Source organism: Antechinus flavipes, chromosome 4 (genome assembly GCF_016432865.1).
Source record: "Antechinus flavipes isolate AdamAnt ecotype Samford, QLD, Australia chromosome 4, AdamAnt_v2, whole genome shotgun sequence".
Lineage (NCBI taxonomy): Eukaryota > Metazoa > Chordata > Mammalia > Dasyuromorphia > Dasyuridae > Antechinus > Antechinus flavipes.
Genome location: NC_067401.1, coordinates 455,061,296 through 455,089,139, shown reverse-complemented (window position 1 = coordinate 455,089,139; position 27,844 = coordinate 455,061,296). Strand labels below are relative to the sequence as shown.

The following is a 27,844-nucleotide window of genomic DNA, read 5'->3' as shown; positions in this document are numbered from 1 at the left end:
ATCTTAATAGAATATAAACTTTTCAAAGGCAAGAGTTATTTCATTTTTTAAACTTGGTATCCATATATTTGTTTATAGAAGTTGGTTCAATAAATTTTTTTCAGATTTTGAGATTCATTTAAAATAATCTAATGTTTGTTTTATGTTTTCCAAATACTTTTTAAAAATTATTTACAACTGTATTAAAGCTATTATGTTTCAATTATTTCAACTTCCCTTTCAAATCATCTCCTGTTTTGCTTTTATGTATCTTTTACTTTCACAGTTGTTTGAAAATTGCCTCCATCCCTGCAGTGTAAGATAGGGGCTATTTTTGTCCTTTTTTTTGGCATTAGCACAACACCTGACATAAAGGTAGAACATAATGAATGGTTGTTGATTATATTAAGATATCAGAAATAAATTATATTCAGTTTGTAAAGCTAAGAACATATATGTATTTAAACATGGGTTTGGATTTGGTTGTAGATATGTATATGTATACATGTGTCTATAGACAATTATTTGTGTATATATGTATATGTGTATAGATAATATAGAGATAGATAAATAGAAAGAAAGATAGATAGATCTCTCCTAGTTCTTGTGAAATTCTTTGAGATTTGCTGAAGATCTCTATTTTAATTGTAAGAGAGCATATATCTTTGGAAGTGCATTTTTTCCAAGGTTGATGTTACAATATAAACAGAGCAAAGTCTATTCATCTGCAAGATGATTCGCTAAAGGAATCATATTGAGTTAACTCTTATGAGCTAGACAGAACACACAATCAAATCCAAAAGACTCAGGAGACTGAGAGCTCCTTTTCCCAAGATGTAATATTGAAATGTATCCAGATTATTCTGCATTCTGATGAGAGACACAGGTGTTTGATGACTCTAAAAAGGAGAAACTTCTAGGAAGATTTTTGTAGTTAAATGAGGATATAGAAACAAATTTTGAGAGATTAATATAGGGGAAGATGGTATAGAATAATATACACAAGAATCTGAAATTCTTTCCTCCCCATTTTTAAAAACATTCTATTTAAATCTTTAAGTTCCAAATTATACCTGTCCTTCCATCTGTACCTCATTCCTCTCTGAAATGGGAAACAAATGGATATAAATCATACATGTGAAATTATTAAATGTTTTATATTAATGTATAATATATTAATTATACATAATATATTAAAACATTAATCATTTTGTATAAGAAGACTCAAATAAAACAAAAATTTAAAAAGTGAAAAAATAACATGCTTCATTTTGTGTTCAATCAATAAATATCAATTCTTTCTCAGGAGAAAGATAGTATGGTTCATTATTAGTCTTTTGGGGTTGTTTTGAATAACAAACGCTGTATTGCCAAGAATAGCTGTCATTCACAGTTTTTTCATGGAAGAATATTTCTGTTACTATGTACAATGTTTGGGATTCTGTTTACTTCACTATGTATCAGTTCATATAAGTCTTTCCAGGTTTTTCTGAAATCATTCTGCATTTCATTTTAATAGAATAATAATATCCCATTACATTGATAGACCTCAGGTAATTTAGTCACACTGTAATGGAGGAGTATCCCATTGATTACCAATCCTTAGCCACCATAAAAAGAACTGCTACAAATATATCTGTGCAATAGGCATTTTCCTCTTTTTTTCCAGTTTCTTGACACTATGAAAAGGGCTGCAGCAAATATTTGTGCAAATGGGGTCCCTTTCCTTCCTTTAAGATCTCTTTGGTATATAAGCCCAATAGAAACATTGCTGACCAAGAGGGATTGTGGTCAGCATCATTCGAAGACATGTCCACAAGGTTGTGAGAAAGTAGATAAGAATAAATATTTATACATTTAAGGACTCCAAATTGTAGATGGTCCTTTAAAGTTAATTGGTTTAAAAGCTATAAGATAGATGGGAGTAAGACAGACAGAAAAAAAAAGTGTGTATGTGTGAGAGAGAGAAAGACCACCCGAGAGAAAGAGACACAGAGAAACAGAGACAGAGACAGAGAAAGAGAATCAGTATACTGTATGTTCAACACTAGTAGAATAACCACTATGTAATTTATTAGAGAGACAGTGTGTTTCAATGGAAATAGATTTGGGTTGGGAGATAGGATGATATGGATTTATAGACCTTCGTAGAATCTCAGTATCTGTGTGATTATACTTAAAATTCTCTAGATTTAAGTTTCTTTATTGATAAAATGAGGAAATTAGACTGGATGACTACTAAAATCTCTTATGATCTAATATTCTCTGTAATCAAGGCAAAGCCTGAACCACATATTGTAGGACAAGTTGAATAAATACAGTGAAAGAAAAAAACTTTTCTCACTAAGAATGGGCAGTCACTAAATCAGATGAATTTTCCCTCTTAAAATATCATTTACCTGTCACATAGGCATTGCAAGTTCCATTAACTAGGCTGAATATGCATTGCTCAAAAGTTGTATAATATGGATTTGGCAATATTCTTGGTCATGATTCTGAATTAAAACATCTTGAAAATGATGAAAATAATCTTACTTTAAAAAGCTAACTTTTTGAGTCCAACACAAACATGCCATTTTACAAAGACGCCTTCAGAATTGGGAGAGGGAGACTGCCTGTTGGTATTGGTAGGTCTGGGTCAGGGACTTGGGATCATTTTATGCATCCAGAAAAAAAAATAACATATAACAGGCATTCCATGGCCAAGGTCATTCTTTAAAATAGTCTGAATGCCAAAATGCCTGAAATATCGAGGCCAAAGAGCCTAGAGTTTATTGAAAATCAGAAAAGAAATTCTCTTTTCAATGATAAATGACATAACCTTCAACTCCTAATTGTCTTGGTAGAGTTCACATCTGACTTCATACATATATTCATTCATTTTTTGACTCTCAAATTACTTTATGGGATTGATTTGGCCTGTGTGGATGCCCAAGTCTACCTTTCATTTATACAAAACCATCAAAAATAAGTAGTTACTAGCATGCTCTTATTTTCCGCAACATTTTATTTACCTCAATGAAATGTAGGTGTTTCTCCTTCACAATAGTTATTGAAATTCAGGGGTGAAAGTGATTGCAAAATTGAATAATCTTTTGTTGTTGTTGTTTCAAATACATTTAGTATGTCTGGACCCATTCAAGAGAAAAAATATATATTTCCTTTTTCATCATATGCTTTCTGTTCTACAACTTCAAAATGTTGAAGCTATGAAATTAAATGAAAGACTGAAATGATTGTCTTACTGAGGCCATTCCAATACATTGTTCAATTTGGGGTAAAAAGAGCTCATCTGGTTGTTCCTTGAAGAAAAATGGAGCCCTTGATGCACGCCACACATCTAAAGATTCAATATCATGTACTGAAGAGAGAAACAGGATTTATGTTGTGCATTTGCAAATCTGAATCATTTGCATTTTTTATTTTAAAATAAAATGGAAACGAAACTGTTTAGAATTAGAAATGAATAATCCCAGAATCACAAAATCTTACTGTCAGAAAAGATCCCCAAAATCATCAAGTCTAAAGATTATATACATCCAAATTCCCATCTACGCCATCAACAAATAGTTATTCCAATTGTGCTTTAAGACCTGGTTGGGGAAAACTTTATGTATTTGGTTAGAACTAATATACCATACATATATTGTATTTACCATATATTTTTAACATATTTAATGGATTGGTCTACCTGCCATCTAGGAGAGGGGGTGGGGGGAAAGAATGGAAAATTTGGAACAGAAGATTTTGTAAGGGTCAATGTTGAAAAATTACCCATGCATATGTTTTGTAAATAAAAATTAATTTAAAAAAAAGAAAACTAAACAAAAACAAAATTGAAAAAAAATGAAAAAAAATTATTTAAAAAATAAAGGACTAATATATCTCACCCAATCAAATTTTACATTTTCTCCATAACCAACCTCAATTGCTTCAGTTGAACTCCTTACGGTATGTTTACTTTATTTCAATATGCTTCACTGTCTAGGTGGATACGCTCATGTTTATCAACATCTTACTTAAAATGGCATATCTAGAACTGAACAGCATATTCTGGTGGTGATCTGATAGTATCAGAGTACAGTGTAATTATCAGATCCCTTATTCTGAAATCTATTACTCCCTTTATGGCAGGAAGATCAAATAAGAATTACTTTTTGGATACCATATTTCCTTGCTATCTCTTATTGAGTTTATCATCTATTAAAATAGAGTGAATTTTTCCCCCAAATTTCTGCATATCTCTGACCATTTGACACTCAGGAAGGTGATTTTTTGTGCTTACATTTTTAAGGAGAAAAAAGCCAGAAAATATACTCACTGTCCAGCACTTAGACAAGAGTTTTCTCCCAATAAAGGGATATGACCAATTATCATGGAATCCAAATTTTAAACTAAAAACTAAGCATTCCAATGACATATCGCTATCAAAAATATTGACATGGATGTCTTATCACACCTATAAATTAAATATAAATAGAAAGATAGATAGATAAATAATTCTTATCTCATTATGTTAATAAAGCTTCTCAAAGGAGAGATTAATTTCCTTGAGAATCCTTGAGGAGAAATTAAAAATGCCAATTGTATCACATAGCTTAGGTCCCTATTAATCCTCTGAAAGTCACTTGAGGGCAGGTAAAATATGCACCTTTACTCTGCATGTTACAATACCTGGCATAAAGTTTTAACAGGTTGATTAAAAAAAATAATTATAAATAGCATTTTGTAGGAAGAATATTGATGAATTACCAGTTCATTGATAAGTTACCAAAACGTTCCTCAATCCCATTCTTGGGAAAGACTGCTTCATTTTATTTTTCAAACTATTTGATAAGGCTTATCCATTATCATCCTGATGAGCTGACTTAAACTTCAGTTTTCCAGCTGCAGAATCATTTTCAATGGCTAGCCTTAATCTCTTTGTGGTAAATAGAATGCTGAAGAATAAGAATGGGTCTTCTCATCTTTGTTAAAATAAAATGTCGAATTACAACTATATCACAATCACTCAAACTTTTCTAGGTTATATCATTATAATACTTCGACAAATGTTTTATTTTTCCAGTAAAATTATTTTAATATTGTCCAAATTCCTTCCGAATTACCCCACATTATCTTGACATTATCAGAGTTCAGAATACTGTAGGAAGTGTAAAGCCAGAACATTATAGTCCTTTTGATACAATTCTGGATTTTGGTTTCCATTCAATACCAACCAAAAATTCCAATTTTTAACAAGAAGACTTTCCTGACCTTCTAAATTCTATTACCTTCCTTCTGTTTATTACTTATTTAATATTGTCCTGCATGTAACTTGCTTGTGTATTTTCATGTTCTCTCCCCTATTAGATTGTAAGCCCATGAGGATAAGGCTGTCTTTTTGTATGCTCAGCCTATAGTGCTGTTCTTGGAACATATTAGGTACTTAATAAATGTTTACTGCTTGAAAAAATAATTAAAGGATCAATGATTCTGTCTCTGTAGCGGAATACTTCTGCTGTGGTAATTCCCTCCACTGATGGACATTTCAACTTCTCTATGCTTTTTTAGTGAACTGCTAGACTTGTGACTAAGTGATTTGACCAGGGTTCTATAACTCATAAGGTTGAGGGTTAATTTTGAACCCAGAAATTCTGGAATCCAAACCCAACTACTATTCTATACTTCTGCCTCGCAGAATAATACAGTCAAACTATGTGAGAGTTGAAGGGATGTCAGTGACCATCTAATTCAACCAATACAGGGAAACGATCTCCATTATAGAAAAAGCAGGGGAGTCCCTCACAGTTCAGGCAGCCCATTTAACCTCTGCTTTTTCTTGTCGTAAAGTGTGTCCTGCCAGCAATGACTATTCTTGAGGAATATTATATTACTTTTAAATGGTAAATTCTGGCTTAAATTATTAGTTAAAAATACTAGTACTCTTACTTCATTAAGATTTTACAAAATGTCACAGAAATAAAATACATTTTTTATAAAAGTAGTTATTTTATAAGGAAATGTGTTTCCCACTGATTCCCAATATCTTTTCCTATAGAAGAAATTCTGAACCATCTGATAATAAAAATGCCATTTGAAATTGGAATATTTCTCCAGGCAGTTTTTACTTCAATCAATCAGTAATAATTTATTCAATTTTCCTGCGATTCTCTGGGTATTTTTGTTGTTTTGTTTTATTTTGTTGTCCAGACTTATGATTTCAATCAATAAAGGAATTGTCAGTGAGAAAACCTTGATGAGGGCAGCTATGCAAAGAGTGCTACATATCTTCCAGAGCTCCAAATCTTAGCCAGCAGATTGGGGAATGGGGAAGAGAAGTGATTTTCCCCATTGTCATAGAACCAGGATGTATAAAGGCAGAGGGTAAACCCAGGGTTCCCTTCTCCCTCAGCTGGCCCTCAATCTCAGTGTTCCAGATCCCAGAGAAGCTGATCCACACAGGCCTTATGGGGCATTCTGAGGATCAGAAGAAAAATCACCTTGTCTGGGAACTTCATAAGTTCCTATGAACCTGGAGTGAGAGTTTGAAGGGATTTCAACCATTACATAACCTGACTCCCTCATTTTATAGATGAAGAAGCTGCAAATCAGAAAGGTTAAGACTTTTTTTTTCCAAAACCACCCAGGAAAAAAGGGGGCAGAAATGGGATTTGGAAAGCTAAACAATCACTGTGATGGCAATTAATGCAGCTCACTACTTGGCAGAGGAACAGTTCCATTTTCCCCATGGAATCCTGACATTATAATCAATCCCTCCTTCTCACTACAAAAAATATTAGTGTCTCTTGAAGGACATAATGATCTCCCTTGTCAATTCAATTATATTTAATTGAAATACTTAGTTTAGGCATTTGCTGTATACATGAAATTGGGCTGTGTACAGACAATGCAAGGACAGATGCTACCAAGTCAATTCTCTAATCTGATGATCATAAACAGCAAGAAAGTCTAGAGAGGAGGATGACATTTAGCAACAACAGTCAACAGTGGGGAAAGACCGGAGTTGGACTTTTGAAGAAAGAGAGGGAGCTAAATAGAGAAAGTTTTTTTTCATGGAAAATTGGGGGACCCAGCCCAGAAGGGAAACAGAGGAATGAATAGAGAGGAGTTCTAATGATTGAGAAACTCACAGACCAGAAGCTAAATGAAGAACATCTATAGCTCCAAGTAGGGTTTGAAATAGTGCTTTTTTTTTACCACTGTGTTCTTGGGACCTATTCCCAGAAAATTTCAAGTACACATCATGCATCATCAAATATGCAAATTCTGTCATTATGGTCTTCATAATGTGATCAATCTCTGTGTGAGGGAGAAGGGAGGAAGTGTTCATTAAGTAGCTATAATGTGCCAGGCCATATGCTAAAAGCTTTACAGATATAACCTCATATGATATTCACAATAAGTTTGAAAAGTGAGTCCTTTTCTTATTCTTATTTCTCAGATGGTAAAACTAAGGCAGACAAATATTAAATGATTTCCTCAGGGTCACACAACTAGTAACTGTCTGAGGCCAGATTTGAATGAAGATTTTTCTAACTCCAAGCCCAGTGCTCCATTCAGTGAGACACTTATACAGTTGAGATCAGAGTGTTTCATTTCTGTCTTTGTATTCCCTGCCAAGCAGCTGGAAGAGCGTGGTCCTTCATGAAGTCATGATCATCACTTCATCGAATGCTTTCTTTTTTCAAAATAGTCTGTACATATTTTATATTTATTTAGTTATGTAGGATAATACCTCCATTAGAACAAATGATCAAGGAAGACATGGGCAACTTTGTTTTCTTAGTTCCTAGCAAAATTATAAAGTTATACAAATACACACATAACACACATACACAGAGAGACATATATATGTGTGTGTGTGTGTGTGTGAATACATATATATGTGTATATATACATATATTTATATAGAGAGAATATAGAATATATATACTCATACATATATGTAGAGAGAAAATAGACTATACACACATTCTGTTTATACATACACACATATATATGTATATATATATATATATATCATATATATGTATATGTGTATATATGTATATATATACATAGAGAGAGAGAGAGAGAGAGAGAGAGAGAGAGAGAGAGAGAGAGAGTTGAACTGAACTGAACCAAATGGAATTGAATTATGTTAAGCTGAATTGAATTCCTGTAAAATGATTCTTTTGGCCAGCCTTTTGTCATGACTTTCATTCCCAAAGTACCCTCTGAGTTGGTCCTATTCATCTAGTATAATACCAATACTTCTCCAATTTGTCAAAATCAGTTTGGAATCTAATCCCATCCTACCCAAGATGCTGGTAAGACTGTCCAAATTGATGTCATCAGAAATTCAATAAGCATGTTCTCTATGGAGGTTTCCAAATCATGAATCAAAATATCAAACTTGTTCCCTTGGAACCATATACCAATGCAGAGCTATATTCAATATAAGTCACTGGTTCAACAATGAACCACGGAACAATGTACTTTGGATTGGGAGATTTTCCTGAGTATGCAGTTCCATAACAAAGACTTGGCACTTCCCAACTTGGGGGCTTTTTAACTAAAAGGTTCATGAGAAGATTCTAATTTAACTCCAGCCTGTAGGTTCAAATGTTCCCTGGCCTGTGCAGAATCTTAAAATCAGGGCGATCCATGGCCCTTATAAATTAAAATTTTCAGGATATTTACATTTTTATTTATTTCATTAGATTTTTTTACAGTGTACTTCTGTGCAACTGATATTAAGATATGTCTCTCTATGAACACAGAAGCGTTATTTTCCATTTGGGGTGGAGGGGTGGGAGGTAGAATCGAAAGGTATCTCCATCCATGTGTTATCTAAGAATATCCAAATAAAAATAACATCCTGGGACTTCTCAGTCTTTCTCACCCCTGAAAACTTGACATTGTGTCTGCATAGAGAGAAAAGTGGCAAACGATGACTTGTCACGTTCTTGTCATGAGCGTCATGTTGCCTATCACACCTGACTGGACTAGGCTCGCTGAATTAACCCTTCTGGACCTGGATGCTGAAGAACTGTAGCCAGAAGCTTGCTGGTTAATGGGTAACTACAGGATCTTTCCCTGAAAATATGCACACTGCCATCAAATAAGCAATAAGCATTTATTAAGCACCTGCTATATGCCAGGCACTGTGCTCAGCTCTAGGGGTACAAAAAGACAAAATTCAGTTCTTGCTGCAAGGAGTTCACAATCTAATGGAGACACAAACATAAATACAAATATATTCAAAGCAAACTAAATGTTAGAAAAATAGGAAATAATTAGCAGAAGGGAGGCACTGGAAATAAGAGGGAGTGGGAAACATTTCCAGTAAAGGATGGAATTTTAATTGGAGCTCAAAGAAGCCAGGGAGGTCAGGAGTCAAAGTGAAGGAGAGGAAGCATTCCAGCCATGAGGGACAGCCAGCAAAATGCCTGAAGCCAGAAGATGAAGGTTTTGTTCTTGTGACAATAAAGACTCCAGGATCATTGGCTCTCCATGCCTTTTACATTTATTCTGTATTATTAACACTTTCTCTGTTGCTTTATTAAATCTATAAGATCCACAAAACAACAAACTAAGCCCTGATTTGTAGCATTTGTTGGTCTCCAAGGTTTAAATGTCCACATAGAGAATGGAACAACCAGCTTCTCTTGAGCTGTTACAAGTTGATTTCATTTTGTCTCTGATAATCGGGCTCCAGATACTGAGGGAGAAGGAGGGGAAATTGAGAAAGTGGGCAAGTGAAAGGAGAAGGGTAGGTGAGGAAGGGGGCAAGAAAGGGAGGAGGAGAGGAAGAAAGAGAAAGGATAGGAGGTGGAGGGATAGGGGGAGAAGGAGAGTTTATCACTTTAACGCTTGCAAAAAAAAAAAAAAAAAAAACCTCTATATGTTATCTCCTTTGATTCTCATAATGAATCTGCAATGTAGTAGTTATTCCTATTTTACATATGAGGAAACTGAGACTCACAAGTAACTTGATCAGAATCTTACATTTTACTATGTCCTGAGGCAGGATTTGAACTCATGTCTTCCTGTCATGAGCCTAGCACTTCAAGCATGGACCTTAGACATGGATGATACCTCTATCCGAAATCTGAGCTGGCTAAATTCTGAAATACTCCTAATGGAAGGGGTGACCAGGAGATCAAGACTTTGGCCACTGCAACTCACTTGGAGAGCTTTGTGCTACTCTGTGATGGCAGGAATCATACTGGTATATTCATCTGAAGTTTAATCTACACCTGTTTCTTTGAGTAAATATCTCCCTATAAGAGTATGAGCTCCTTGAGGGCAGGCATTGATTTATTTTTATCTTGTGTCAGTGCTTAGTCCAGCGTTGAAAACACAGTAGGTGTCTAATAAATGATTCTGACTGATGGCCATAGCCAGATGGGTCAGAGCCACATCTTTTGACTCCAATTCCAGGGATTGCCCTTATGTCCCACATGACATCTAGAGCTCCAGAATGCCACCTCTGAGTACCAGCTGGGTCTTTCATTTTTCAGGTGATAATTTTGGACGAGTCACACTATTGAGTTGACTTATCATGGATGGCTGCCTTTCACCAGTTCTGGTGGAAGACTTGCTCTTCTTGGTATTGGCTTCTGACCTCCTCCCTTTGGTTTCCTTCCTTGTCTGGGATGCTCTCGCCTTGGATTTCTGCCTGCTACAAACTTCAGTTTCTTTAAAAGCCTGATTCATGTGACCCCTCTTAAAAGATACCTTCCCAAATTCAGCTAATGGCCAGTGTGCTTACCTTTCTTTTCCTCTTCCTCCTCCAAATGTCATGTATAAATTTATATATTGTGTCTCCATGTCATGTATATCTTTATATATTGTGTCTCCATGGGAAAATGTAAACCATTTGAAGATAGAAATAGTCAGTCTCTCTTGCTCGCTCTCTCTCTCTCTCCTCTCTCTGTCTCTCTTCTCTGATTCTTTATGTCAATCTCTGTCTCTCTGTGTGTCTCTGTCTCTATTTCTCTCTCTTTTTTCTGCCTCTCTCCTTTCCCCGCTCTATCTCTTGACCTCTCTCTCTCTTTCCTTCTCCCTCTCATTCTCCCTCCTCCTTCTCTCCCCTCAATACATTATCTATATATGCAATATTAATTAATATGTATATATAACTCTCTCCCCACCCTATCTCTCTCTTTCTCCTCCCACAGTGCCTTAATAAATATTTGTTTGTTTGTTTTTTAATTAGTTTTTTTTTTTTTAGTATTATTTATCTTTTCTTTTAAATAAGTATTTCTAGGATCTCCTTGTAGAGAATAGAAATACGTTTCTTGGCTCCTCCTCTCTGAGCTCCCCAGCCCGGCCTTATTAGCAGATTCAGAAGGGACCATAGAGAAGAAAACCTACTTTGCAATGTTTACCTTCTTACACCCAAATTTGACTCTAATGTTGCCCTGAGGAGTCACCTCACAAATGAGATAGTTTTACCATAATCCTTTGGGGATTTGGCTCACTGTCACCTTGGGGAGAGTTTAAAATTAACTCACCCTGATTTGAATTTGACAGTTTTTCCAGGGCACCACAACAGTGTATTTCTATAACTTTTTGTTTGCATATCCATGAATGAATGAGTGAGTGAATGAATGGTGGAAACGCGTTTTACATCTTCACTGTGTGCCAAGCATTGTATTGCGAAAATGATTGCTAAATTCTGTTCTTCAGCTGCAGTTTTCTCGCCTATAAAATGAGGGGTTCGGATGACATACTTCTAAGGTACCTCTGAGGTCTAAATCTCTGAATGTTTGCAAGAATCTCCTACCAGAATAGGTTGGATAGCCAAGCTGGTGGTGATTGGAAGCTGAAAAGGAGCAAATTATACTATTATGTCAGGAGGAAAAAGAAACAAAAAAATAAGCAAATAAAACCACCAACCAACCTTTTTAATGATTAGAACTATCCGTACATGGGAATGGGATCCTCAGCCCAGAAGGAGATGATTACAGGTGTACAACGCATGGAGTTGTGGCGCTAGAGTCTAGGAGAATTCAGTTCCAGTCTGGACTCAAACGTTTGCCAGCTGTGTGACTCTGGACAAGGCATCTGACTGTTTGCCACAGTTTAACATCAGTGAAATGAACTGGGAAAGGAATGAGCAACCAATCCAATATCTCTGCCAAGTAAACCCCAAATGGGGTCATGAAGAGTTGGAGAAGGATGAACAGCAATGGACAATGACCCTTGGTGTACACCTTAACTTTTCTCTGTCTCACTTTCCCTATCTGTAAAGAGATACTAACAGTAATTATCCCCCAGAACAATGAGGAGGAAATGACATAATAATTATAAAACACATACACATTTCCTGGCACGTAGCCATATAAATGTTAGCTTTTATAAAAAGAGATTTTCTTTTCCTGGAGATAACATCTCCAAGAATCCTATGCATTCAACCTGCACAGGTTGAATGTCTTATATGTCACAGGGCTGGTAAGTGGCCAATGCAGCATTTGAACTTGGGTCCTCAGACCCTAAAATCTCTCCCCTTGGCACTATCCTATACTGCAGAATTCCTTCAAGCTATTGCTATTAATGGGGAAGACATTGTCACACTAGCGTTTAATATGTCTTGAAACTATTTCCTGGCTATTTCTTGTCTGTCTCTTCTTTTTGAACTAGAAGAGTTATTGGCTGCTTTGGGACAAAGACCCCTTTAGAGGCAACCTTCGTACCAAGCTACAGCATGTCTGTTCATCAGCTTTTGTTATGATATTAAAAATGATTTGTAATCAGATAAACAAATCTTGTGAAGGGAAAGATTTGAATAGAAGATTAAAGAGAAAGGAATAAGAAACTTAAAGTGAAAAGAAAATTGGAATTTTTCCCTTAAAGGTGTAATACAGCAGTATAATAGAAAAAAGTGCTGGACATAAAATCAAAAGAGGCTTGAGTTTGAATCTCACTGATGATGCTTACGCAGAAGCTTGAGAAGTTGCTTCTAAACTTCAATTTCCTCATCTTTAAAATGAAGGTCATATTATCTGCTGTACTTGTTTCTCAAGGCTGTTGTGAAGATCAAATGAGATACTATACGTAAAATGATTTGCAAATCTTAGAGCTCTTTATAAAGGTCAGGTGTTAGTAGTAGCATTAACTTAAGACCACTGCTTTGCATTCATTTTGCATTAGTATGCTCTTGATGGAATAGCCATTTTTCAGAGGTTTGCTAGATGAATAAATTCCCTTCACTCCCGGAAACTGTTCATAGATGGCAAAGTCTTTTAGCAAAATGCCTGATCGACAGGGGGTCCACAGGAGGGCAAAGTTATGCTAAACCTGAGTGTTTTGAGTCTCCATAATTAATTAATAATTATAATTATATAATATGTATTATATATAATTATATAATAATTATGATTAATAAGAATCCTCTTGGAAATATGCTTGCCAATATCTTGGAAAGTCCCTTTCTACTCAAAAGCATTGTTGTCCTGATTTGGGATGCTTTTAGCCTTAGTCATTCCTCTGGTTTATCTCCATCACTTACCTTTTCTATTAATGCAAACAAGCATTGGTTTTTTTCCCCTTCTTGTCTGGGTAAACAAAGAGGTAAGTAGTGTTATTACTATTTCTCTAGCAAATCACTGGTCATAAAGTTCATTCCAGAAGAGTGAAAGGCGATCTTTTCTCTAAGAGGAATGGATTAGGTAAGAGAAGGAATTAGTAAATGAGACCTCTTGGTTCAGATTGTCCTGGGCCTGAAACTGAGTATTGCTGAGGGCTTCTCTAACATGATGAGATTTATATCTCCATTATGAAAGTGGACATCTTTAACATGATACATATACACAATAAACATAGATACACAAACTTTTTAGAGTGATTCCTGCTTTGAACTTAGAGAGATTTGAGTACTTGGGTACCACCAATGCCACAAAGCTGAGACTTCTAACCTTGTGTTAGACTGTTATGTTCATAACCCTGATTTCACCAATCTGTTGCAAGGTAGAGGTGAGTCTACTCAATGTTAAAACAAAATTCTTAGCAGCTTTTGAGAACTTAGCTAACTTTATAATCCCATTCCTTAACAGAAAGATTTTATTCATTACTTCATTTATTGACTTCGATGTAATTTACCAAGTGGTGTCATAAGTCATAAAACCAGGTAAGAATTGATAAGGAGAGAATTTTAAAGAATATACTGATTGTTTTGAAAGAGAGAGAAAGACAGAGAGAGAGAGAGAGAGAGAGAGAGAGAGAGAGAGAGAGAGATGACAGAAAGAGACAGAGTCAGAGACACAGAGACAGAGAGAAAGAGAGAGGGAGAAGCAGAGGAGGTGGGTGAGGGAGAAGAAGGGAAGAGTAAAGAAAAGATTAAAAATAAAAAAAAATCTTTAGATAAATTATAACTTCTTTACTTTCTTGAAAAGCTTTCTTTTCAAAGTGTGTGTCCTTTCTAAAACAAACAACCAAAAACCCCCACAAACCAAAACAAAAAAATAAACAGACAAAAAATAACAACAACAATAAAAAAAAACCTCACCAGATAAATGAGGAATAATTATTTCCATTAAATAAGAATTCTTTAATTTACCACAGGATTCATTGCTGAGTTTCCTTTAAACAGTGTGATTCCCCTAGTGCATTTAAATGTTCATTTAAAGATAATTAACTACTAACAACTTGACAGAGATACTTGGGGTGGGGGCCATGTGGAGAGATGGTCAGAGAATCTTAAATAAGGCTTTGCTAATAGACTAGAAATTAAGATGAAGGATTCCTGAGCTTATTGCCTGTCGATGCAAAAATGGGATTTTCTTTATGAGAACCTATTCAGGAACATTCTTTTTAAAGCAAAAAAAAAAAAATGGCTTTGATTTGATCTATCCACTTTCTCTTTCCATGCCTCTGCCCTCCTGAAACATGCTTCCTTATTAAGTTCACCTCTTGGGATTCTTAAACTCTTGAGCATTCTCTATTGCTCAATCCCGGTGCCTTTGGCCACAGTTAGTGTTTCTTGGTCCCCCTGGTTATTTCTGAATTTTTTTCCCTAAAATTATATCAAAATTATTGGATATCTATTGTATTCCCACTCCATTTCCCAGTGTAGCACATAAGTTTCTTGAAGGCAGGTGCTATGGAAAGCCTGCCTCTGTATCCCTACTGTATAGAGTTTTGCACATAAAATGTACTTTAGCAGTTTTAGATATGAATTGTCTTCTGTCTTGTGTCCTTTGAACCCCATCTTCCTTGGCAAGTCCTTCAGTCTTTGGTGAACGTGAAATTCTAGCTCTTTGTGCTTTCTTTTGTCTCACATTCGGCTTCCTAACTCGCTTAGATTCTATCCATCATCTACTTCCTTTCTAATCTCCCTTATCTAGGCAAGCACAGGTGGGACTTTTTCTCTCCCTCATTCTTCCTTGCACTCTAAAGTTTGTGGCCGTTGTCGCTTTGGATTTGTGTTGATTTCCATCACTCACAGTGGCTGGTCTTCAGCAGATGACAAAAATGAACCTTTAAAGGGCATTTGGGGCTCAATACAGCAATGGATGGTCTGTGTCTTTTGTTAGAGACAAATATATAAAATCTCAGTCCTGAAACAGACCCCACTGGTGATTTAGCTATAGCTGAATGGCTCCCCTTAACAATCACTGGGGAAAGGAGGTCCTCAGCCCTTGGCAAAGACTGGGGTTGAAGTAGGTGCTCATTAAGCAGACTGTTTGCTCTCTGTCGGAATCAGAGACCCATAGCAGAAAATCCTGATCAAGGTCCAGTGCTACCTTGCCTTTGCCACTTTGAGGCTGGCACTGTAAGCGCCTAAATATAGTCTTAATCTCCATAATGTCTAGTTTTTTCAAGGGAAAATGACTTTCTATACAGAGGTTTGGTCTTGTACTCACAATCGATCCAGCAATTGACAAACATTTATTGAATGCTAAGTCTTTGTTAATCACTCAGTCACTGCTGAATCCAAGGGCACTGAGAGAAAAATGAAAGTCTTTGTCCTCCAAGAGCTAACATTCTGTCAGTGCAGGGAATATCTACATATGTAAATATGTGTCAAATCTATCAGCAAAGTCCTCGTGCAGGAGGCTGCGTTTGAACTGATCTTGGAAAGAAGCAAATGATTTTCAGAGGCGAAAAGGAGCAGAGAGAATCTTTCAGACTTCAGTTCCGCAGCCTGTGCAAAGATAAGTGGATGTGGAATGGCATGTGTGAGGAGCAGGAGGAAGGCCAGTTTGCCTGAACCATAGAGCACAAGGGTGTGAGGAGCTGGGAAGTACAACCGTGCTGGAACAGTTCCTTGGAAGGAAGGTGTGGAGGGATAAGGACTCATTTATGCTGATAACAGAGAGCCACAGCAGTGCATTGGACAGGATAGTCATATGATCAGGCAAATATTCCTTTGGCACTTGAATAGATTAGATGGATTGGACGGGGGACAGAGTCCTTCCTTCCTCACACAAGCTATATAACCATGAGCATGCTGTTCTCCCTTCCCATATACAAATGCTGCTTTCTAAGTATATGAATAGCTCACCTCATTGGTGGGTATTCCAATCATCCTTGGCATTCTCCACAATAATGAGATGACTACTCTGTATATAAATAGAGAGCATCAAATATACACACACTCCCATATATGCATGCATGTGCACATATATAGCCACACATACGAAACATATGTCTATATATGTATTTGCATGCATATATGTATGTGTGAATTTGTGTGTGTGTGTGTGTGTGTGTGTGTGTGTGTGTGTGTGTAAGGCTCCAAGGAACAAAGGATCCTAAATTATTTCCAAAATGAAATATATTCACTGGACTCTGTTACTATCTTTAAATATAGATAACACTATGTCTATGTTTATACATTGAGCCACAATGTTTGTTTGAGAATTTAAACTGGAAATGTAATCCTCTTTGTCAGTGGCTGGTTCAAGCAGAAAGTGATACATTTCTTATAGGATATTTCTAAGAATAACATCCCAGTGTGATTTCCCAAAAGCCTACATGCACCTGGCTCCAAGTTAAGTTTTATTCTTCTCTACTTTTTCCAATGAAGATTTTTTTTTAATATTTAAGGATTTTCTGATATAAAGGCTGATAGAGATCAGCTAGTCCACCCTGACTCCAGACATCCCCAAATCCACAGATTCATAACATACTCAACAGATGTTTCATCAGGCTCAGAAACATAAATTTCAAAGGCCAGCTGGTCACATCTATATCTATATAGGTATATAGCTTGCAACTTTCTGGACAAGTGAATATCTATTTGTTTTGTTCTTCATTCTTTTCTTTCCTCCTCCCTCCTTCCTTGCCTCCCTCTCTTACTCCCCATTTTCTCTCCCTCCTTCCTTTCTCCTTCTTTACCTTCCTCTCTCCCTCACTTCCTCTTTTTTTTCTTCCTTTCTTCTTTCCTTGCTTCCTTCCTGTTTTCTTCCTTCCTTCCTTCCTCTCTCTCTTCCCTCTTTTTTCCCTGTCCTAAAAGATTCTTCTAATGTATACAATGACTTATTAGATACTCTTGTCCACAGCAGTCTTGTCATTCCCATGGGACAATGAGGTTGAAGTAGATATCCATGTGTCACAGTCCGTACGGTAGGATAGGTGCCAAATATCCATACTTCCTACTACGTTAAAAGAAAAGTATTTAGCACCTGGTAAGAACTATGAAAACTATCACTTTGCACGACTGGCACTCTTACAGGTCTAATTCTTTAAAGTCCACTAAATACTAAAAAGAACACATGGAATATTTACTGAGAAAAATCTGTATCTGTGTATATTTGTAATAAACTAACATCAGCTAAATATTGCACTACTAATTTTAACATCATAGCTGTTCGGTCCCATAAAGAACAGAATGTTCATTTATCCATAAATCAAACAAACAAAACTGTCTTATTTTATCCCAGAATTTAATTTTGTCTCTAATGAGTTTACAGGACAAGTCTCTGCATTCCCTAGCGTTCCTTATGATAGAGCCATCACACAAAAGCATCCCCTGGAAGGAGCTTGGAGTCTTAGGTCTGAAACTGAGTAGATGTATGCCCGTGGATAAGGCATGGAAATGAAGCTCTAATTTCCCCATTTGCAAATTAGGCATAATAATACTTAGACTGTTTATCTTGGAAGTCCTGGTGAGGAATTTTCTTTGGAAACCAGAAAGCACTAGAGGATATAAACGTATCACCATCATCATCATCACTAATTAGCCCTGTCTTCAGTTCTATAGAGCTTAGACTCAAATGGTCTAGGGATAAACTGCTTTCCTGATATATATATATATATATATATATATATATATATATATTTTTTTTTTTTTCTTTTTCTTTTCAGCTTACTGCTTGTATTAGACATCACAGTGTAGGGAAGGGAGTGTTAGACTTCATCCAGAGAAAGTAGAATTTGCATTTTGCCTCATACACTTATTAGTTGTCTGATGAATGGCAAGTCATATAATTGTGCTTAATCTCAGTTTGCTCATTTAAGACATAAGCATCATAACAGCCCTTCCATCAAATGTATTTTGTAATATGTAATATAGGTTTGCAAATTATAAAAAACATTGGAGACATTAATTGCTATTGTTGGTTTTACATCTCTATCAGAGTCCGTGGACACATAGTAGGTGCTTAAGTTCTACTTATAGATTGAACATTGTGAATATCATCATCATGCTCATTTTTATTTTCTTGTAATTCTATTATAATTAATCCTGAAGGCAACAATTATTGATATATTGATACAGTCTTCCCTATCAGTTGCTAATCATAAAATACATTTCAACACTAAAAACAGTATACAAATGGTAATTTATCTAGAAAGCTTCTTTAATATTAGGTGTGAAAACTATTAGAAATATTTTAGTACCAAAATATCTCAACAGAATATATATATATATATATATATATATATATATATATATATATAATTTTACATTCTCAAGCCCAGAATTATGTATTGGTCACTGGCATGGTACTTTGTGTTTTGACATAATTTCAAATTTCCACCTACAGTAGGGAATATTCCCAACATGTTGATCTGATTTCTATGATCTTCCTGTGTCTTTCCATGAAATAAATTTCACGGAACCTGAAATCAAGGAAACCTGGCTCCACTTCCTGCCTCTGCCACTATCTATAGAATCTTTATGTCCAAGGCAAGTCATTAAAGTTCTTTGAGATTTACCTTCACTTGTTAAGTAGCAGCCCTAGCTTCCAGACTTGCTGGGAGACTGAAATGCCATCCTCTAATTAAATAATTTTTCAAGCAGAATTTCTTCTGCAAGAGTGACACTTACTTATAACCTTCCAAGAAGTATTGATCATATAGGAAACAAATCACTGTCAACAAGATTGTAAAGGCAACATTTATGCTACCCAAAGATGACAAAGACTTTACAGCCCTTCAGAAGCTTTTCTTTAGGAACAAATAAGCAGATCTACTACTGAGGATTTGTATCTGTTCATTCTGCAATTCCACCCAAAAAGCAAATGGATGGGAGGGTAATATAGGGGGGTTAATCTGAAGAATTGGTTTCAGATTTCTCCCCAAATGCTTCCTGTCTGGGAAGATGGCAAAACCATTTCTTCTCAGTGGGTCTCAGACTCAATCAGTGCCTAAATTTAAACTCTGCCTTCCACACTTACTAGTTATATGACCACATGCAAATCACTTCTCATTGTCTCAGTCTGTTCACCATAAAAATGGGATTGATAACAGCACCTGCTTCCCAGGGTTGTTTCAAAGTTAAAATGAGATAATATTTACAAAGCATTAGCAAACCTTAAAGTGCATAAATAAAGCATAATTATGAGTAGTAGTTAGGAATGGTAGTAGCAACAGAAACATGTACTTTCAATGACAACGTATAAGACATTTATTGGAGAAAATGAATCTTTTTTCTTCTGTCCTGAATATTAGAATTTCTTTACCTTTATGCACCCATTGATATCTATTGATTTATTGGAGTTAAAGAGGATGGTACCCTACCTAAAAAATAGGTCAATTTAAGAGAAATAATACTATTATTAGCAGAAATTATTATAATAATAAAAACAAATGAAGTAGAAGAGAGAGCTTCTGCTGTAACTTTTAATACTAGATATGTAATCTTGAGGAAAAGTGCTCTGTTAAAGTAATCTAAATTGTTGGATAGATTTCCAAATGTTTAAAATTGGATTTTTCCAAAAAAATGTAATTCAGATTTTTTATGAATTTATTTGAAATATTTTAATTTCCAAAACTTAGATTTTAAATAATTTTTAATATCAGAATAGACAAAAGGTCACTTAACAATGTTTTATAAGGAGTATGAAGGAAATGGACATTGTGTATATGTATATAAGTATGTATGTATACACACATGTGATTGTGTACAAAGAGAATAATGATTGAAATTAACATTCAATCATTTTACTGCATTTCCTACTTTTTAAAAAATAGACTGTAAAGAAAAATCCTTTGAGATATTTTCTTCATGTCTTAAAGAACTTTATGAATATGAACTTTGTAGAGTCCTGCTCTTTTATGTAAGGGGAGAAATAAGCAACTGGGCATAGAGGGGTTAAGGGTCTTAGCCAAGTTCATAGAAAGAGAAAATAATAGGACTAGATCACACTGCTTCATGTGATAGATAAGGAAACTGAGACCCAGCCAAGTGACTTCTCTTAGGTCTTACTGGTAACAAGTGAAGGCAAGATGAATCTAAATCCATTGATTCCAAGGCATGGTCTCCTTCTCCTGTACCCTACTGCCTCCTAGCAGAGGGAGGAAAAGCAAGATTCAAATTGAACTTCTCTGAACACACATACACAGTGCATATAAACATATATGTGCACACATATGTATACATATACACAGACATGTGTATATATGTATATAGATGTCTATGTGTATTTCAGGTAATATATAACGCATGTATACATATACATATATATATATATATATATATGTATGCATGTATGTATCTAAGTATATATGCATATACAAAATTAAATACATCCATACACACAGATAGATAGATAGATAGATGGATAGATAGGTGATAGATAGCTAGATAGATACATTGATATATAGATATTCTCACTACTAGCATTGGTTGGATGTATTTATTTCCCCCTCTTATAGGGTCACATCTCACAAATGGAGTGATAATTAGTGGAAAGTTATGATTTGGAAGAAAAGAGAATTTAATTTCCCATAGTAAATAAATAAACAACATGGATAAATACTGATAGACAAAGAGATCACTAATTCTACTTGCAATGTTAAGCACCGCTATCAAATTACAGGCTTTAATTCCATGATAATAAGAAGTCAAATATATATTTAAATATCCTTCATTATTTGCTAACAAATATAACACATTAAATATATTAGTATATATGTTCTCCAATCAAAATGGATTTATTAAGTGTATTTTTGAGCAAATAAATGCTTTATAATTATTCATTTAGCTATCTAACAGGGTGATATTTAATTATAAGTAAATTAAACATAATTTGAAATGTTTCTCTGCAAATATGATAATGCAATGAGAGAAAATAGTTCAGATAATTATTTAAAACATTTCTAAACTAAACCAAAATTCAAAATATTAGAATCTTAATTTATAAAGCTGTAAGAATATAGGCAGACAGATGGCACAGTGGATAGCGTAGTGGGCTTGGAGTCAAGAAGAACTAAGTTAAATTTTGGGATCAGACATATTAATTTTGTGACTTTGGGTAAGTCACTTCATCTTTATCTCAGTTTCCTCATGTACAAAATGAACCACAGAAGAAAATGGGAAACTACTTCAGTATCTGTGCCAAGAAAACCCTAAACAGGTGATGAAGATTTGCTACGTACAAGTGACAACAAAGAATATAACTTCAAAATAAGCATGCGCATTTTTTTTATCAACTTAAGAGTAATGCTTTCAGGAATTCATAAATAAAGCTTTTTTTTTTTTTTTTTTTTGTGAGTATATGTGTGTATAGGGCATGGATTACTCTTCTGATTTTCTTGTTAGATACTTGTTAGGACTATTGTTGTTCATTCCTGTCCAAATCTCCATGACCCCACTTGTTTGTTTGTTTGTTTGTTTGTTTTTAAAGTGTGTGTGTTTGGGTTTTTTTTGGGAGGAAAGGACAAAGACATTGGATTGATTTGCGTTTCTACCTCCAGTTCATTTGGTGAAATAACTGGCTCAGGATCACCTACAAGTGACATTTCAATGCCTGCATTTAGCCATCATGACTCCACCTATTGGTGTTTCAATGACTTACCTGTGGAGAAGTAGAGGGTATGGATCACTGAGGGGTCTCAGAAGGTCTTTCCTATGCTACAATTAGTTCTCTACAAACTATGCTTATTCAGGACAACTCACTAGTCATTAAGGCCTTTCTAGTAAGCAAATTATGAGATCTATTTAAACACAACTTGAGAATTTTGTTTTAGTTAAAAAGAAAAAAAGAAAGAAAGAAAAAAGATCAGTCATTATTAGAAGAGCAGTGTTTGAGATCCAGGTCAATTAACTGTGCATTAAAAAAAAAAAGAAGAAGAAGAAGAATTTTTAAAAAGTAGCTATGTACTATACAACTAAAACTCTTCTCAGAAATTATCACAGAGTTTTATTCACCTGAAATATTTAAACACCAATTCCTTTAATGAAAAGAATTACAAGATGTTCATCACAGAAAGGATTTTTTTTTAGTGTTGTTCTGATTATTGGCTCCTTTAACCCAGTGTTTTCTGTTGGTTTATTAGAGTTAAAGAGAATGTCTCATCCAAAAAAAAAAAAAATGAGTCAGATTTCTTTCTAATTCTTTCTCCTTTTCCAGCTGTCAATTTAGATTAAAACCCAGAAGGAAAATATTATCCTTTGGGTAAAATTCTCATCTTATTTCTTCTAAATCATTCCTTAGCTGCCTAAAAGATTGGATTTAAGAAGAGTTCTGAACTTTCAATGGCCCCTTGATTAAGCCCTATCTAAGTACTCTAGTGATTGGTGAAGTGGACAGAGCCTCTGACCAGGAGAAAGGAAAAGCTGCATTCATTTCCTCACTCAGATACTTATTAATTTTTTGATCCTGTTGAATCCCTTAACATCTATCTTCATCACTTTTATCATCTGTAAAATGGGGATTAATAATAGTACCTGTCTCCCAGGATTGTTCTGAGGGGAAAAAAAAAAAAAAAAACCTCTTTGCAAACCTAATGACATAAGAACTTTTATTATTACAGATGTATAATGCAATTGTTCTTGATCCCTAGAAGTTACTCAAGGTAAAAGTTCTTGCCCATTTTTAGTCAATGCAGGAACTAGCTATGAGCATTTTTTTTTCAGGATGGCTTTACCAAACAAAAGGAAAGAAACAAACAAACAAAATAAAATAAAATAAAAATAGAATGTGAAAATGTTAAAGTAAAAATCTTCTTAGGTTTAATTTTGCCCTTCTCTAGATAGAAGAAAATAAATATCCTTGTTCACCATAGTCTCAAAGAGAACTTATTCAAGATCCAAATAAAGAAGGTTTTCCAATAGAAAGGATGTCACAAGGCTTGGGGAGACAGGATTATCAGTAATAATTAGGAGGTACATCAGAGACAATCTGGTCGAGAAACATAGAACCAAGGAGGAACTGGCCTGCCCAAAGCAAGACTGGTAAAAGTGGTACTATATTCCAACCCTGCTGACTCCTACCCATTCCCTGTGTGCACTGTGCACTAGGACATTTCCAACATGTCATCAAGCAGACTCAGGGTACAGAATTTTAGAAGCCATCCAGTCAAGGTGATACTTGAATAGGAGTCAACTCTTTGATGTCTAGGGAAAGTAGTCATCTAGACTCCATTTAGAGATATAAAATGACTGGAAGGTTACTACCTACATATTTGGGAAGCCTGTCATACTGCAGGAAAGCAATAATTCTTAGAATTTTATTTTGTCTTTTTTTTCTTTGATAAGTCAGGGAAATATGCCTTCGTTTACCTTCCTAAATTGCTCCAGGATTTGACCTTCCTCTGGGTCCCATAAAACACCACCAATCCCTTTTCTACTGTTAAGAGATTTGAGACACTCAATATTTACAACAAAAATGAGCTCTCCCCAGGGCAAATGGCCTTTCCTCAGAGATGAGCTCTTCCCCCTGGGTTTCACACCATCTGATAAATGTTGAAATAAGCTGATTTGCAAAACAACTCCATTAATGATCAAGACACTTTCCCATCCAAATTCTAGACACTTCCCTCTTTAGAATTCCAGGACAGTCTCCCACTTTTCTCAGTAATTTCAGACCCTGATCATAGGATTTTAGTAAAAAATTGGAGCAAATTAATCGAATTAAATTGTATGGAGATGGGGGAAATTACAGAAACATTAAGGAACTCTTTCCATAGTAGCAGGTTCAAATATGACCCATAGTTCCACTTGGTCATACATAGATCTTCTGCCAGGAGCAGGGGAACCAAAAATTCCTGTTTAATTCATCAGAGCTCTTTCAAATCTAACCTCCTAAACAAATATTGTGGGCCTAGCCAAACCGGATATTCTTCTGGAGATGCAACTGCATTAAGGGGTCTTAAGTCCATTGATAATTTATTTGAACATGATTCACAATTGCTGGATGCTAGTACTGTACTTTAGAATAAGAGACCAGAGAATTAATTTTCTCCATTGAGATTTTCATGAAGTACAAGTAGATGAGAAAAACCATCATTAAATAATATTATTTTAAATGACTAGGTCCTGAATGGTGGGTATGGGAAGAGATAAACTTAAGCACTGATAAAATTGTTCCTGGGGCAAGGAAGAAAAAGGCTCTGATGGAGCTCAGTTAAGTTCCATGGTTCTACCTTCTATGAAGGTAATCCAGGCCAAAATCCAAGTTATGTCAAGTCCCTGAGACTAAAATTTCCATATAAATTTACCTATGGTCCATGCCATTTTTGCTTCCTTCCTTTGGGTCAGTCCGCCATGACACTTTACCTTGTAGTGCCCTTACTCCTCTCCTGTACTATGTGGTACCTCACTATGCAGTTTCTTTTTTTTTTCCTTCTTTTTTTGCAAGGCAATTGGAATTACGTGACTTGCCAGGGTCATATAGTGGTAAGTGTCTGAGGCCCTATTTGAACTCAGGAACTCCTGGCATTGCTCTATCCGCTGTTCCATCCAGCTGGCCCCCACTATGCTCTTCAACCCCATTTCTTCTCTTCATAGATAACCAACTTTTTTAGAGTGCTAAATCCCTTTCAGGATTTAGCTTGCCTTATGGGGTGTTCCCTTTCTTCTGGATAACTGAGCTCTACTCAGGAACTTGTTTTTAATGAACTCTCCCACTCTATTTCATATTCACCATTTCTGGTATCTATTGGATATTTTTATTTTGTCTGCAATCTATTTTCCTAAATAATCTACTTTTTGCCAAAGAAAATGATCATTGTGAATTCTTCACATGACCGAACCCCAACATCTGATGCTCTCCTATAGCACATAATCTGGTCCCCCATCATTTGCTCTATCAACCACACCAGAATGACATAATTTTGTCTTTGTTGTTCTGTCTGTAGGAAAGGGAATTTTTAAAATCTTAATTTATACCCTCCTTATCAAAATCCAATTTATTCATAATTCTAAAATGATTTGCTATATCTTGAGGTAGAGGAAGTAACTGAAAAGAAAATGAGAACAAAGATAATGGTAAAAAAAAAAAAAAAAGCACATGGAAAAGCTTATAGAGGGAGAATTGGAAGGGACTTTTGAAGCTACCAATAAAGTCTCAAGCTTTTATTTCAAACATTAGGAAGGAAGGTCAGAGAAATTGTGAACCATCAGAGCTCCCAGAGATGATCAGTAGTAGATTAGGGATTGGAAATCAGGTTTTTTGATTCAAAAGTAGCATGTTATTTGAGTACTTGTGATGAATTAATTATAGCAAATAGAGAATACATTTTGTTCTGAATTTGTCAGAGTTAGGTTAATGAATGGGGTAACTATTTCATGTATTTCACACACATATCTATATATCTATATACAAATTTCCATCTATCTACTGATCTATCTACCCATCTATTTATCTCTCTGTGTATAAATACATAAAATTCAACTCAACAAACATTTACACAGTTCCTTACATATTCCAGAAGAGTATTTGTCCAAATCATGGAAGATGAGAGATTTTATAAATTTAGGTTCAGGTCTAGAAATGACTGGGTCATGGGTGTCTTTAGTACAATCAGTCAGTTAACCAGTCAACCAATAAATTGCCTACTATGTGACCAACATAACAGATCTTTGGGAGTTAGTGATACCAAATCCTGGGGACATAAAAACAAAATTGAAAAAATCCCTATCCTCAAAGAACATACATTCTACTTGGGGGAACAATTTACTAAGTGAAGTAATATACAAAGTGAATCCAAGACGTGAAGATTACTGAGTAGAGTCATCTACACAGATGCATTTTTGTCCTGGAACTGAAGTCGAGAACCAGTATCATGAAATGGGCTTAGGACAAAGTCTCCAAATAAAGCTACATTAAACCCGAAGAAAAACCCTTCGAATCTTCCACTTCCTATATAAATTCCTGAGAAAGCATTACATGAATATAACTCAGGGGTGATGTTTCATCCCTAACTGGGACTCCAGCAATTCAGTCCAGTCCTCTCTCTTTCTGGTAAGAAACTAAAGATACTCAGAACTTAGAGCATCTAGAAGAGTATCTCTATAAAGTAGAAAAAGCCCTGTATTTTCCCCTGGAATCAGGGGTTTGAGCCTGACTCTGCCAGGTATCACTTAGTAGAGTGAATCACTTCCCCTCTTTGGCTCTGAGCTTCTTTATCTGTCAAATGAGCGTATTGGACACGATTTTCTCTGGGGTCCAAATCCTCTGAACCAATATGCTGTGGCATATTGTTGCACCCTGGCTGTTTTTCCAGAAACGTTCCACTATGAAATGTTTCTGAACATTCTGTTTCTGTATCTCAAATGTCAAGAGTGTTAAAGTGAGCCTCTAGTAGTTGCTAAAAGACTTTTGCTAAAATTCACTAGTACAGTTTTTTACAACTCTTTTCAAACTAGGAAAATTATCAGTAATACTTACAAGCAATAAATAGTAACCATTTCCATGTATATTATTTATTTCTCAGACTGTGTTACGACATTGGGTTTTCTAAACATTATCGAAACAGAGATCTATATTTTACGTTGTTATATTAATGCATCCAGATATGCTTGGCAATCTTTCTAAAGTGATTCCTCATTAGAAAACCTGCTGGATAAGCAGCTGGATAGTCACTCTAGAGGACAGGAGATGAGACATACAGAAAGGAGGCCAATGGTTCATATGCTCATACTTGGTGACTATAGGTTTTTTCGGATAACAAAGATTAGTCCTGTAAGCATGAATGTTTGGGGGTCAGAGAATGGGAAATAATAGTGGAAAATGTGCTGGCTTATTAAAAAAAATGATTCATTTCATGATTACAATTAACAAACAATAATTAAGCATTTATTATACACACTGGAGATTCAATAATAAAAAAATGAAACAGTCCTGTCTTCAGGGTGTACATTCCAATGAGCAAGTTTACATGCACCTGTACAAGAATACACAGAATATATACAGAATGAACCCAGGATTATTTGGGGAGCTAGTTTACTGCTAGGCAGTGGGAAGAATTAAATACATCAGGCTTCTGGTATGAAGTATGACTGATAAAGTACGCACTAGGTTCTAACTTTCTTTAAAGAATGTCTCAGTCCAGTTCCTAGCAGAATATCTATATTCTAAAGGAATGCTTTACATATGGATTTTTATTCAGTAATATATTTCTTGAAAATGTCCTAGAGCACTATTACACTTTTTTTAAGCAAAAGAGAAATTTGTATATGCCCTTTCTGAAAAGTATTGCATTG

General features: G+C 35.3%; 1 protein-coding gene across 1 annotated transcript in view; it reads right to left on the bottom strand.

Annotated features, from left to right (window-relative positions):
- Positions 1-27,844, bottom strand: part of NEGR1 (neuronal growth regulator 1) — a 1,051,293-nt gene that overhangs the window by 973,440 nt on the left and 50,009 nt on the right. The gene's annotated exons all lie outside the window — the stretch shown is intronic.